At 50.9% G+C, this 12,348-nt stretch overlaps 1 protein-coding gene across 3 annotated transcripts in view; it reads right to left on the bottom strand.

Moving 5' to 3' along the window:
* LOC127586689 (activated CDC42 kinase 1-like) overlaps positions 1–12,348 on the bottom strand; it is a 65,175-nt gene that overhangs the window by 40,123 nt on the left and 12,704 nt on the right. Inside the window, exon 1 of one of the 3 annotated variants that reach the window (XM_052044825.1) lies at positions 1,589–1,708. The exons of the other annotated variants lie outside the window; for them this stretch is intronic. The gene's annotated coding sequence lies outside the window, so the exon portion shown is untranslated. Of the gene's footprint in view, positions 1–1,588; positions 1,709–12,348 lie in introns of those variants that run through there. 3 annotated transcript variants of the gene reach the window in all.

The raw sequence follows: 12,348 nt of genomic DNA, 5'->3' as shown, positions 1-12,348 counted from the left end.
GTACCGTTGTACACTGTACTGCTGTACTCTACACTGCGTACCGTTGTACACTGCACTGCTGTACTCTACACTGTGTACCGTTGTACACTGCACTGCTGTACTCTACACTGTGTACCGCTGTACTCTACACTGTGTAGCACTGTACACTACCGCTGTACTTTACATTTATGTACCACTGTACACTGTACCGCTGTACACTGTGTACCTCTGTACTCTACACTGTGTACCACTGTATACTGTACCGCTGCACTCTACACTGTGTACCTCTGCACTGTTCTCTGCACTGACTCTGAGTGAACGAGTCAGCGAGTCTGCTCAGTGCTCCCAGCCCCACTCGGCTCCACCCAGCCCCCGATTGTTGTGGCTCGGGGAGGGGGTGGTGGGGGAGTGGGATGGGGGAGGCAAGGCACGGGGAAATGCCCCATTCCCACCCAGTGGAAGATTCCTGCAGCCCCGCAGCAGCCATCGGTTGGGGAGGGAGAGCGAGGTCTGAGTGACGCAGTGAGGGGCAGAGGCGATGGAAAGCCATGGGGTTGACGGCGCAAGGGGAGGGAGGGCAATGTAGGGGGCCGACGGAGAGGTACGGGGCAATGGAGAACACCTCACTATCTAACAGCCAGACAACACGGTCTCCACACCGCCCTCTTGCTGGTCAATTCGTCGAGATGGAGTACAGGAAGGAGATAGAGAGCCCAGTGACACGGTGTCATGGCAACAACCTTTCATTCAATGTCAGCAAAATGAAGGAAGTGGGGTGGAGTACACATCCCTGTCTGTATCAGCGGTGCTGAGGTGGAGATGGCTGAGAGCTTCAAGTTCCTAGGTGAAAACATCACCAATAGCCTGTCCTGGTCCAACCACATGGACGCTATGGCCAAGAAAGCTCACCAGCACTTCGATTTCCTCAAAAGGCTAAGGAATTTTGTCATGTCCCCCGATGACATTCACCAATTTTTACAGATGCACCATAGAAAGCATCCTATCCAGATGCACCACGGCTTGGTACAGCAACTGCTCTGCCCGAGACCGCAAGAAACCGCAGAGAGTTGTGGACACAGCCCAGACCATCACACAAACCAGCCTCCCCTCTATTAACTACGTCCACACTTTTCGCTGCCTCAGGAAAGCAGCCAACATAACCAAGGACCCCTCCCACCCCGGACATTCTCTCTTCTCCCCCCTCCCATCAGGGAGAAGATACAAAATCTTTAAAACACACCACCGGGCTCAAGAACAGCTTCTATCCCATTGATATCAGACTCTTGAACGGACCTCTTGTACAATAAAGGACTCTTGACCTCACAATCTACCTCATTATGGCCTTGCACCTTATTGTCTGCCTGCACTGCACTTTCTCTGTAACTGTAACACTTTATTCTGCATTCTGTTATTGTTTTCCCTTGTACTACCTCGAAGTACTTATGTTCTGGAATGATCTGACTGGATGGCATGCAAAACAAAGCTTTTCACTGTATCTCGGTACATGTGACAATAATAAACCAATTACCAATCCTTGAATCCCCTTGGCCCTTTCACCACCCACATCCCTCACCATACACCCCCACCCTTTTGAAACCTCGGGACTTACCACACCCTCTCTAGCCCAGGTTGCCAGGCTGAGTTTGGTTGTTAGGCCTCAGGCTTTCAAGGCATCCACTAGGCCTGGCTCCTTCCCTCTCAGTCGCCAGCACAACCAGACAAACAAAACAGAGGGAGAGGCCGCTGAGTAGCGAGAGGCAATGAATCACTGGGAATACAGCCCCTCCCTTCCCCCTCTCTCCATCGCACCGCCCTACTCCTCATTGCCTCACCTCCCACCCCCCCACCCCAGCTCCAATCCCTCCCAGTGAAGCCACAAAGTCTTCCCTTTTGTTCTCTAACAGAGCTGCGGGATTTCCACAGGCCGCTGTTTTCTTTATACATTTCAAAGTTATAGTTTCTTTATTATTTAGACAGGTTGGGACAGAGTTCCGTTCCCCAGAACTGTTAGAAACCGAATGGATCATAATCTGGAAATGCGGCTGCCCAGCGATATATTTAAATAAAAACATTGGCCAACGTGTCATTCAACCAGGGCGTTTAACTCAACCATTCACATTCCTCTGCAAGAAGCAATGACATAGCTGGGAAGTGGGTTCCCACACAGCAGAAGATACCTGGGCCCCACAGCAGCCGGCAAATCCATCCAGCCGATCTCGCTCATACGTATGGGCTGTACATAAGTCGGGTGTTCGTAACCCAGGGAGGACCTGTATGGTGAATAATCAGTACACGTCTATCTGAATGATAAAAGGCCTGGACAGAGTAGATGTGGCAAAGTTGTCTCCTATGGTAGGGGAGTCTAGTACAAGAGGACACGACTTCAGAATTGAAGGGCGCCCATTCAGAACAGATGCGGAAAAATTTCTTTAGCCAGGGAGCGGTGAATCTGTGGAATTTGTTGCCACGGGCGGCTGTGGAGGCGAAGTCATTGGGTGTATTTAAGGCAGAGATTGATAGGTATCTGAGTAGCCAGGGCATCAAAGGTTATGGTGAGAAGGCGGGGGAGTGGGGCTAAATGGGAGAGTGGATCAGCTCATGATAGAATGGCGGAGCAGACGATGGACTGAATGGCCGACTTCTGCTCCTTTGTCTTATGGTCTTATGTATATTCACTGCACCATTAGTTCAACATAGTCTTTGGTTAGTCCGCACTTGGAGTATTGTGTGAGGTTCTGGTCGCCCCATTACAGGAAGGATGTGGAGGTTTACCAGGATGCTGCCTGGATTAGGGGGCATGTGCTATCAGGAGAGGTTGGAGAGACTTGGGACACTTCTCTGGAGCGTCAGAGGCAGAGGGGAGACCCGATAGAAGTTTATAAAATTACGAGAGGCTCAGATAGGGTAGACGGTCAGAATCTTCTTCCCGGGGGACAAATGTTGAATACTAGAGGGCGTGCATTTAAGGTGAGGGGGTGAAAGTTTAAAGGAGATGCGTGGGGCAAGTTTCTTTTTACACAGAGAGTGGTGGGTGCCTGGAATGTGCTGCCAGGGGTGGGGGTGGAAGCAGATACGACAGTGACGTTTAAGAGACACATGAATATGCAGAAAATGGAGGGATATGGATCGTGAATAGGCAGAAGAGATTTAGTTTAATTTGGCATCGTGTTTGGCACAGACATGGTAGGCCAAAGGGCCTGTTCCGGTGCTGTACTGTTCTATGTTCTAGGTTCCAGCAGCACTGGAACAGGCCATAGGTCAGAGAGTTCTCTGTTACACAGCTGCTGGGGGTGAACCTCGACAAGGACCCTTGCATCCTTCTCCAGATCTTCCTGACCAGGAGGCAGACGATCATCTCATCAAACCGCAGCCATCTCAAGGACAGCGTCTGGCGGGAGTGAGACCCCAGCCCCCAGTGTGTCCAGGGAAGGTTTGAGTGCCCTCTCTCACCTCTCAGTGCTGCGCACACCCACCTGTAGGGTCCCAGACCTGCACACCTCGGAGACAAGGATGTTGTAGCGTGGTCACTGCTGCAATGTGGGAAATGAGGGTGGCAATTTGTGCACAGCAAGCTCCCGCGGATGGCGGTGTGATGGTGAGTGACGATGATTGCATGTTGGCCCAGGAGAGGGTGGGAGGAGGGAGGAGAGAGCATGTGGTGGTTAAAGTGGGGGAGGGAGAGAACGCGGAGGTGGAGAAGAGGGGATAGTGGGGGAGAGAAGAAAGGGACAGGGGAAGAGTGGTGATAGAGAGTGAGGAAGCGAGGGAGGGAGCGAGGGAAGAGATATATAGATGCGCTGGGAAAGGGAACGCATTAAGGAGGCCAGTAGAGTTCCTGTTCAAAGCTCTCTGTCTGGGACTCATCAGCCTGTCTGGCGAATTGCCATCACTCAGGCCCTTGACTCTGCGAAACAGTAACCCTGACCTCTCCCCCACCTCCAACCCCACCCCCGCCATCTCAAGCACCCCCTCACCCCCCCCAACTCCCAAATAAATGCACTGCTCCCCCCAGTGCGCCACGGGCCTCGTCTGCAGCTCACAAACAGATGGAGCCCACTGCATTGTACGCAGTCTAATTAAAGATCGGATGGAGCTTCGGATGCAAAGATCAAAGGAACTTTGAGAATTCTCTCTGGATGGAGGAACTGCCGACCTGGGACTACAGGAGCTGGAAGGTTTCTTTGAAGTGAAGGGAAGGGATTATTCGGATGGCTCTGCTGTCTGATGTACACGAAACCTCTGTGCCGAGGTATCCTCACTGTTAGATCTTAATATAATAACCAATAAGGGACTGCAGTTTCAAAGGATTGAGAGCTTAAAAGCTGAAGTTCAGTTAACGTTTCCGCTGCTGGGACAGAACGTCGAATCAAACAGCGCGAAGGAATTCATTCAGCCCATCATGTCTGTCCCAGTTTTTGAACAAACAATCCAATCCAATTAGACCCAATCTCACTCTGTCCCCACAGCCTTTAGTAACACGACCACCGATTGCAAAGTATCAATCTGCTCCCACTGCCCTTACAGGCAGGGCGTTCTACACTACAACTTGCTGCGTAAAATGGAGCGCTCCTCAGACAGTGGCGCAGCGGGTTGAGCTGCTGCCTCACAGCTCCAGAGACCCGGGTTCGATCCCAACCTCCGGCACTGCAATCGGCCGCTGTAAATTGCCCCCCTAGCGTGTGGGTCAGGGGTAGAGTCTGGGGGGAGTTGATGGGAATGTGGGAAGAATAAAATGGGATTGGCGTAAATGGGTTGGCACACACTCAGTGGGCCGAAGGGCCTGTTCCCATGCTGTGTGACTCTATGACATGGATGTGGCTGGTATCGCCAGCATTTATTTCCCATCCCTACCCACTCCTGGCAATTAAGAGGCAGCAGTATTTAAAAGGTGTGGGGAAAAAAGCCTATTCAACTGGTCCCAGACCTGGGGAGCCTCGGGTGTGTGGAGAATCTGGGATTGGATGTCTTCAGAGAGATCAGGTTAAGGGGAAATTTAATGCAGGTATTTAAAGTCTCTGAGGGTTTTATTTAGATATTTATTTATTAGCCACATGTACATCGAAACACACAGTGAAATGCATCTTTCTGCATTACTGAGAGTGCTCTGGGGGCAGCCCGCAAGTGTCGCCACGCTTCCGGCGCCAACATAGCATGCCCACAACTTCCTAACCCGTACGTCTTTGGAACGTGGGAGGAAACCGGAGCACCTGGAGGAAACCCACGCAGACACGGGGAGAGTGTACAAACTCCTTACAGGCAGCGGTGGGAATTGAACCCCAGTCTCTGGTGCTGTAATAGCATCATGCTAACCACTACACTACCGTACCATGGTGGGAATGATCAGGGGGACACAGAGTGAAGCCAATCAACAGGAGAGGATTTGTCACAGGGTAAACCCACGCTTTTATCAAACACCGCCAACCCTTATGGCAGCACGGTAGTGTAGCGGTCAGCGTAACGCTATTACAGCGCCAGCGACCCGGGTTCAATTCCCGTCGCTGTCTGTAAGGAGTTTGCACGTTCTCCCTGTGTGTCTGCGTGGGTTTCCTCCGGGTGCTCCGGTTTCCTCCCACATTCCAAAGACGTACGGGTTGGGAGGTTGCGGGCATGCTACGTTGGCACCGGAAGCGTGGCGACACTTGCGGGCTGCCCCCAGAACACTCTACGCAAAAGATGCATTTCACTGTGTGTTTTGATGTACATGTGACTAATAAAGAGATCTTATCTGTTGAAGGAGAGTTCTGTTACAGCAGCTTCACTGAAATAAGATGAAGAGTCCAATAAGTCTTCAGTAATGATCCATGGTCACTGTTTTCTGATTCCAGTGTTTTTTAACACAGATTTATTTAATCGGTTTAACTTTGTTTTTCAGTTTTTGAGATCTGGCTGCTCCTGGTCTCCCAGGATGATCCACGACCTTCAAGCTGGAACAACAGGCATGTAGGGGAGGTGACTGGTGCTGGGAGAGAGTGGGTAGGAACGACGTGCCCTGTTTGTGAGTGCTGACAGCAGCCAGCGGGCGGAACAAAAGGCCGATTCTGCCAGGGAGACTCAGCACTTCTCAGGGACAGAAGGCTCACACATGTGGCAGGGTGGTGTGATCATCACACCCACAGTGTGGGCGCGGAGGGCAGCCGTGTGATTACCGCTCAGTGCAATAGGAGCAGAGGCACCGGGCAGTCACTACAGCCAGTTAAAGGATCCCGTCCCTCCTCACCGGCACAGTGTAGCAGTCCGTCCCTCTCTCTGGTCCCATCCAACTGACACCCCCTTCCCCACGGAAACACTCTAACTCCATCAGCACCCCTCTTGTCTCCCTCACCTGCTCCCCGCCTCTCTCACCCTCCCCCTCTCTCACCCTCCGTCTCTCTCACCCCTGTCTCACACACTCTGTCTCTCTCACACCCTCCCCGTCTCTCTCACCCTCCCCCCTCTCTCACCCTCCGTCTCTCCCTCACCCCCGTCTCACACACTCTCTGTCTCTCTCACACCCTCCCTGTCTCTCTGTCACCCTCCCCGTCTCTCTCACCCTCTGTGTCTCTCTGTCACCCTCCCCGTCTCTCTCACACTCTCCCCATCTCTCTCACCCTCCCCGTCTCTCTCACACCCTCCCCGTCTCTCTCTCACCCCCATCTCACACCCTCCCCGTCTCTCTCACACCCTCCCCGTCTCTCTCACACCCTCCCCGTCTCTCTCTCACCCCCGTCTCACGCACACACTGTCTCTCTCACACACTCTGTCTCTCTCACACCCTCCATCTCTCACACACTCTCCGTCCCTCTCTCTCTCCCCATCTCTCTCACACTCTCCCCATCCTTCACCCCTATTCCCCTCTCTCATTCTCCCCATTTTCTCCATCTCAACCCTCACTCCCCCCACATCTCTCTCTCTCTCTCTCTCTCTCCCTCTCTCTCTCAATTTACTCAATTACACTATCTGTGGATGGTAGCTTTCTGTACAATATTTTCCACATTTTACACTGTATGTAACTATATACATACTCCATCTGCCACATCCTTGCTCAGTATTTCCGAGCTGTAGAGAGATACAAGCATAAACCAGGCCCTCCTGCCCACTGAGATTGTGCCAACTATCAACAATCCATTTATTCCCTAACACTAACCCATTTTATTCTCCCCACTTTCATATCAACTCGTTCCAGATTCCAACACTCACCTATCCTTAGAGTCAGAGTCATACAGCAGGGAAACAGGCCCTTCGGCCCAACTTGTCCATGCTGACCAAGTTGTCCACCTAAGCCAGTCCCAATTGCCTGCGTTTGGCCCATATCCCTCTAAACCTTTCCAATCAATGTATCTGTCTAAATATCTCCACTTGTTCTGTATACTCACCACCCTCTGTGTGAAAAACCAGCCCCTCAGGTCTCTTTTAAATCTTTCCCCTCTCATCCCACACGCTAGAGGAGCAGTTAACCCACTGACCCTGCACATTGTTGGGATGTGGGAGGAAACTGGAGCACCCGGGGGAAACCCACGCAGTCACAGGGAGAACATGCATACTCCACACACACACACACACACACACACACACACACACACACACACACACACACACACACACACACACAGCGCCGGAGGTCGGGATCGAACACGGGTCTCTGGAGCTGTGAAGCAGTGGCTCCACCCACTAAATGTCTGGATCTCTGTGAAGCCTCTCCCTATCCTCCTCACAGCCCACACTGCCACGCAGCTTTGTATTTGTAGGAACCTTGGATGTATTATACTTGGTGCCCTCATACATACAATCGATGCAGGGTGTGAATGGATGGGGCCCAGCAAACTGCAGATTCTGGAATCTGGAGCAACACACAAAAAGCTGGAGGAACTCAACGGGTCGGGCAGCATCCGTGGAGGGAAATGGACAGTCGACGTTTCGTGTTGAGACCCTTCACCTGGTGGTGGTGAATGGAAGGGACCCCATACAAACCCCCCCAACCTGAAAATGATCAGTTTATTCCTACTCAATGACCGACACTTCATCCATGCCAGTACATTGGTTGAGTCCCAAATACCATGCAATCTAATTTTAATCAATAATATTTTGTGTGCACCTCATCAAAGGTCTCCTGATGTTTAGAGACTCATTAACATCTTTACTTTCTTAGGAGGTTAAGGAGGTTCGGCTTGTCACTGAACACTCTAACTTCTACAGATGTGCTGTTGAAAGTATCCTGACTGGTTGCATTACAGTCTGGTACAGAAATTCGAATGCGCAGGAACGTAAGAAGCTGCAGAGAGTAGTGGACTCAGCCCAATACATCACGGGCACGTCCCTCCCCACCATCGGGAGTATCTACAGGAGGCGCTGCCTCAAGAGGGCAACGTCCGTCATCAAAGATCCCCGCCATCCGGGCCGTGCCATCTTCTTGCAGCTACCATCAGGCAGGAGGTACAGAAGCCTGAAGTCCCACACCACCAGGTTCAGGAACAGCTACTTCCCTTCAACCATTCGGTTCTTGAACCAACAGGTACAACTCTCAGTATAGCAACACTGTGACCACTTTGCCCTACAATGAATTTTTTTTGTTCTAATTGTGTTCCCTCTTGCATAATTCATGTATAATTTATGTTCTTCGTGTGAATGTTGTGTGGCTAATGCTATGTGGTTCTAACGCGGCTGCAAGTACTTGCGTACACATGGATTTGTGCACGTGACAATAAACTCAAATCGACTTGACTTGACAATCCAACTTCATCAGCCCATCTAGTTTGCTCTTACCTCTTCCACAAGTTACATCCTCAAAAAGTTCCAACAGATCTGTCAATCATGATTTTCCTTTCAGAAATCCACATTGGCTCCGTCCACCTCTGTCACTGTTTTCCCAATATCCTTGCCACCATTTCCTTAATTACAGATTCCAGACTTCTCCCTCCTACTGATCTCACTTCTGGTTCGTTTGCCGATTATCTTCTGCCTTCCCTGGTACCTGTCCCCTCCGCTGAGAGGAACACTCTCTCCCTGCTGTGTCCACTCCATTCCTGGTTTTAAATCCCCTCCTCTATTCCGAGGAGGACAGCCCCAACCTCTCCAAACGATTCACACAGTGAAACCTCCTTATCCCTCAGAATCATTTTGGTAAATCTCTTCTGCGCCCTCTCCAAAACCTTTGTACCTTTCCTAAAGTGTGATACCTAGAATAGGACACAACTCTCCAGCTGTGGTTTATAAAGGGTTAGCATAACTTCCTACTCTGTCTGTAGATCCCAACATTCCAGGTGGGCTGCCTTGCAACATTCAATGCACCATGCACATATTCCCCGAGCTTTCTCATCTTATATATTAGTGGACACAATTCAAAAAAGGTACCTCTTTTCTTCTCATTGATTCCACTAAAAAGTAACACCACATTTCTCAGCATTGTTTCACCTGCTACCCATCACCCGTTAAACTGCCTATCAATAGCTCTAGAGAGAGAGAGAGAGGGGGGGGGGGGGGGGGAGAGAGAGCAATGGAGACAGAGTGTGACAGAGACAGGGAGAGGGTGAGAGAGTGAGAGAGAAAGTGATAGAGAGAGAGGGTGGATAGAGTGAGAGGGAGAGTGACAGAGAGAGAAAGAGTCATGGCGAGAGCATGTCACAGAGAGACAGACGGACGGAGTGATCGAGAGTGACAGGGAGAGGCAGAGAAAGTGAGAGAGAGAAAGTAAGAGAGAAAGTGGTGAGGGAGAGAGACACACACAGAGAATGAGAGAATGTGAGAGAGAAAGGAAAAGAGAGGAGAAATAGCAAATGATGGGGGGAGCCATGTGACAGAAAGAGGCAGAGAGAAGAGAAGAGAGAGTGACAGAGAGGGAGAGTGAGAAAGAGAGACAGAGACGGAGACGAGAGAGACGGAGAGAGAGATGGAGAGAGAGAGAGAGATGGGAGAGAGAGAGAGAGAGATGGGGAGAGAGAGAGAGCCGGAGTAAGAGAGAGAGAGAGATGGGTTTAGGGATGGCATTAAGTACTGGCCTTGCCACCAACACCCAGCCTCACACAGCGACCTAAACATGAAATGTACTGAATTCTACTTTTCATATTTCCCTTGAACCCGAATTAGTTTTAGCAGTCTCAGGATGAACATTATGCAACTAGATCTGTTAAGTGTTGAAGGAGAGATGTTACAAAACATTTTAGTGTGACTTGGTCAAAAAAAACCCTGTCACTAGAGAGACACGATGTCCCCTTGACAATGTAAACTGGCTTTTTCTAATCAATCCACAGGGATTCATGAGACTGCTAGTTCTGTCCCCATTGCTTATTGTTTAATAAACAATTATTGTTTAAGTATTGTTTATAGAACTGAGGTTAACCTGCCTGTTGTTGTTGGCTCATATCCGTACACTTCCTTCAACAAGAATGCAATATTTGCAACTTTCTGATCCTTGGGACCCAGCCCCGAAATGTTTGGAAAATCTCTACCGGGGGGAGAAAGAGAGGTGAGAGAGATTGAGAGAGAGATAGAGATAGAGAGAGAGAGAGATTGAGAGATTGAGAGAGGGACAGGGGGAGAGGGGGAGAGGGGGAGAGGGGGAGAGGGGGGAGAGGGGGGAGTGTGTGAGAGTGAGGGGGGAGCCGGTGGGGGGCGCAGGAGGGGAAAGAGATCATGGGTCCGGGAAAACAGGTTCCATCTAAAACCTCCCTTAAACAGCTCGAGGCGATTACATTGTTCACTCGAGGAGCAGCCACAGAATCTCCAGGTAAACAGGACCTTCCACAGCAGTGGCTCAGTAGGTCTCTCCACGTCTGAAGATCGTGGGTTTTGAATCCTGGTTCGGGAAGCTGAACTGCAAACTCCCGGCTGCACTGAGGGAGTGCGGCAGTGTCGTAGGAGCTGCCAAGCTTCCCACGTCCAGGACCCTGGAAACGCGGATCATTTCCCAAATCCCGGGAGCCACGAAGTTCCCCACCACTCTCAATGTGCCAGCACAGTCCTCGAGAGACTGAGGGAAAGGAAGTTTGAAGATCAAGACCTCCGACCTCTCTCTCTCACTCACACACGACACTCACGGTATATGGGGGGTGATGACCCCTGCTTGCCTCTCTGCTTCTGAGACCTAGTCTACCTACAGCAGGACCCTCACCACAGCCAACGCTTTGTCTCCGCAAAATCCTCCTGATTGTGCGTCAATGTCTGCTCCCAGTCTAACCTCCCCGACAGTCTCAGTCAGTTGTGTTTCGCTAGCCTTATGTCTCAATGTAGACTCAACAGGCAGCAGATGCTGAAGTCTGGAGCAACACACAAAAAGCTGGAGGAACTCAGCGGGTCAGGCAGCATCTGTGGAGGGAAATGGATGGTCGACGTTTCGGGTGGAGACCCTTCATCTAGACCGGTAGAGACTAGTACCCAGGAAGGACACGAGACTGGGGCAGCGAGTCTGGGCAAGAACGTGGTCGAAGAGCAGGAGAGAAGCAGAGACCACAGAGGGGGAGCGGGAGGGACGGCTCACAGGGCTCACGTCGAGGAGAGGAGGGAAAGTCATCGTCCCTCAAGGGACGTCACGGGTGGAGAAACAAAATGGAGGCACCAGAGACCGCAGATGCTGGAATATGAAGTGACACGTAAAAAGCTGGAGGAACTCAGTGGGTCAGACAGCGTCTATAGAGGCATACAGCATGGAAACAGGCCCTTCGGCCCAACTGGTCCATGCCGACCAAGATTCCTATCTAAGCTGGTCCCATTTGCCTGCATTTGGCCCATATCCCTCTAAACCTTTCCTATCCCCATACAAGTACCTCTTTATAACTCTCCCTCTCTCTCTGTCACGCTCTCTCTTTCTCCTGCTCTCTGCCTCTTTCTGAGACACCGTCCATCATTTGCCCCGTTCCATATACGGACCACCCTCTATGCGAAAACGTTGCCCCTCAGGTTCCTATTAAATCTCTCCCCTCTCACCTTAAACCTTTGCCCTCTAGTTCTTGATTCCACAACCCTGGGAAAAAGACTGTGCATTCACCCTATCTATGCCCCTTATGATTTTATGCACAGACAATGTCCCAGTACAGATGAAGGGTCTCAACCCAAAATATTGACTGTCCATTTCCCTCCACAGATGCTGCCCGACCCGCTGAGTTCCTCCAGTGCTTTGCATTGGTCCATGTTGTTCATGTGTCTAATACTGGACTGCCATTACAGATCCTCTATTCCGATCGTTGTTGCAGAAAGGGGTCGCCAGCAGACAGAGGAAAAGGTTCAAGGACGTGCTCAAAGTGTCCGTAAGAAAAGTAACATCCCCACTGACTCCTGGGAATCTCTGGCCCATCAGTGCTCAGAGTGGGGAAGGAGTCAATACATCAGGGCCACAAGTCTCCCCATCATCAGGAGTATCTACAGCAGGCGCTGCCTCAAGAAGGCCAACATCTATCATCA

This window comes from Pristis pectinata, chromosome 37 (assembly GCF_009764475.1).
Source record: "Pristis pectinata isolate sPriPec2 chromosome 37, sPriPec2.1.pri, whole genome shotgun sequence".
NCBI classification, from domain to species: domain Eukaryota; kingdom Metazoa; phylum Chordata; class Chondrichthyes; order Rhinopristiformes; family Pristidae; genus Pristis; species Pristis pectinata.
This window is presented reverse-complemented; position numbering and strand designations above follow the sequence as displayed.